This window comes from Helianthus annuus, chromosome 16 (genome assembly GCF_002127325.2).
Source record: "Helianthus annuus cultivar XRQ/B chromosome 16, HanXRQr2.0-SUNRISE, whole genome shotgun sequence".
Taxonomy (NCBI): domain Eukaryota; kingdom Viridiplantae; phylum Streptophyta; class Magnoliopsida; order Asterales; family Asteraceae; genus Helianthus; species Helianthus annuus.
The window spans coordinates 42,081,414-42,084,193 of NC_035448.2; the positions used below are offsets into that span (position 1 = coordinate 42,081,414).

Below are 2,780 nucleotides of genomic sequence, written 5' to 3' on the forward strand. Positions count from 1 at the left end.
ACTAAATATACATAGCATATAACCTCACTAACTAAGGATGATGCTAGGATTATGCTAATTTGATTTTTTATAAGACATGGTTGTCAAATGTAGCGTTATGAAGATATGAGCATGTGGGCATTAATTATGTGTTATGTGTGATAATGAATTTGGATTTCGAAGATATTAAATATCGTGGTTGACAAATTATGTCGTATGCATGTTAGCGAAAATCGTTGTTGGTAAGAATAGGTAAATATGTGTTAATTTGGATTACCCGATGAATTATGTGTGTTGGAAAGGATATGAAGTTGATTAGATGTTTTAATGTTTGATAGTAATGACTATGGAAAGTTAAGTATGAATTATGCGAATGATATGATTGTTACATGTACAAATGAGTATGCTAATATGAGCGTGGTTTCGATGAAATGAAAGTATAGGAATCACGTCGTGACAGACTCAAGCATGAAAGGATAACGGGTCAAGAAAAGGCGAGGAATCGGATACGAGCACGGACGTATAAGGTAAGTGATTCTGTAATCACTTCTTATGTTCGGTTAGGTGATATGGCGTTTTGATTAATTAAACATGATGGTTGAGGTCAAATATGTGTCGTAGTCTTGTGTCGTAAAGGATGGGATTAAGTTGACCAAAATGCCCTTGATGGGTATTTTGGGCAAACGATTTTAATAAGTGGTTTAGAAACAAGTTATACGATTAGTGTAATGTTTTGGACAAGTATGGAAGTGGGAAGTATGGTTTTGCTAGTCTTAGATCAATTAATGCGCAAATACCCATAACGGGTCAAATAATTAGGAAATGACAATAAGTCAATAGAGCGTAAGATAAGATTTTCCTTAATCCGGATGTGGGATTTTAAGTTCATATGATAGAATATGAATTTACAAGCATGTAGGAAGAAACGGGAGGTTAAACGGGTAAACGGTTCAAAAGTTATGCGCGTTTTAGTGCGTACGGACGACGAAAGGGAGCTGCAGAAAAATGCAAAATCTAGAGGGCGTCGCCGACGGGCATGGGAGCGTCGCCGACGGGCTCTAGAAAACCAGTTTTTGTGCTGACGGGTTAATTACCTGTCTACGGGTTTTTGGGCTACGGGTAAATGCAAGGCCCGTCGCCGACGGCCCTAGGGGCGTCGGCGACGGCCTTCCCAAGTCCCAAAAGCTGAAATCTTGTTATTTAAGTTAATTTATGTACCGTGGGCTTCGGTTTGATATCCGTGGACTACGGTGGACTTTCCAAACATGATATTGATGGTTCCTTAGATGTTTATGGGCTATAAAGCTAAGTCTAAGACCCATGTTAATGATGTATGATTATGTAAGAGGTACGCGTGATCTAGTACGTGTTTGTTAAAGTATGTACGTATGTAAATGTGTATGTATGCATGTATAAAGATATGTACGAGTGTATGCATGTACGTAACGATGTAGGAAGGGTATGTATGTATGTAGAGGTGCATGTACGTATGCATAAAGATAGGCATAAGCATATGCGTGGATGTAAAGATGTAAGAAAGGTATATACGTATGAATGTCTTTTGCGTTTAAATGTATGTATGTTGGTGTGTAGGTAGGTAGAACTTATGTATGCGTTTAGATGAATATGGGCTCACGAGGGGATCCATACACGAAGGTATGCACGTATGTAGGTTTGTGTGAAGGCATGTAATAAGTATGTATGTATGTATGTATTTTTGTATGCATGTATGTAGGTATGTATGTATGTATGTATGTATGTATGTATGTATGTATGTATGTATGTATGTATGTATGTATGTATGTATGTATGAATGTAGGTATGTATGTATGTAGGTAGGAATGGATGTAATTAGGTATGCACGTACGTAGGTACGTACGTATGTATGCAGGTACGTATGTAGGACAGTTGCTATTTGTGACCGTAAAGGTATGTATCAGTTTGTATGAAAGGTATGTACGCATGCATCTAATGAAATTGAGTACTAACGGTAATAGTTGCGTGCTTGGTGAATGAAGTGTAACGCAGGAATACCAAAGAAGTCTCACTACGGATCATATGATCAGGATGGAAAAGCTGGGATGTAAAGAGTTAACGAAACGAGAAGTAAACGTGAACAAACCTTGTATGTTTATAACGCGTACTAATGATGTGAAATTTTATGTGGTGAGCGCAGGTAGTACCAGTCATGAGGATATCCAAGGATTGGAGATCGAAGATCGAGTCACTAGAGAGATTGTACGGAAACGTTGATGTACATAATGTAGTAAACATAAGCTATGTTTTTAACTAGTAAATAAGAGGATGACGGATTTATGAGAAAGAACTGTGTTAAAGTTAAATCTTAAATAAGTTGAGGTATTTATAGTGAAAGAAATTTTATGGTCCGTGTTTCCGCTGCGACTTTTGACAAATACGAATTAGGGCGTAACAAGTTGGTATCAGAGCCCTGGTTTGAGAGAATCAAGTAATAGAAAGTAAATGCTTGAACTCAAACCGGTGTGCTCTCGTAATCAAGAACCCGTACAATCCAAGACTCGATCAAGGCCTAAATGCAAAAGCAAATGTAAGTATGTATTAGATTATGTATTTGAAGGAAACTAATAGTATGTTATGTGCAAGGTAAGCTTAAGAGTTTGAAGAGGATGATCCGTGAATGCAGAATAGGATGAACGCTAAGGCGGGCAAAGGTGCAAATAGGCAAATTAACCCCAGGTACACACTACTAACATGTATGAGTACCGATGTCAAAAGAAAAAGGAAGGGGTCTCCTTGGGAGGGTAATTATTAAACGAAAGACA

At 37.8% G+C, this 2,780-nt stretch overlaps 1 long non-coding RNA gene across 1 annotated transcript; it reads left to right on the forward strand.

Annotated features, from left to right (window-relative positions):
* Nucleotides 1-422: 422 nt before the first annotated feature.
* Nucleotides 423-2,365, forward strand: LOC118488121. The gene is made up of 2 exons (XR_004883808.1): nt 423-506; nt 2,156-2,365. It is a non-coding gene; the product is annotated as an uncharacterized LOC118488121 (long non-coding RNA).
* Nucleotides 2,366-2,780: the final 415 nt, after the last annotated feature.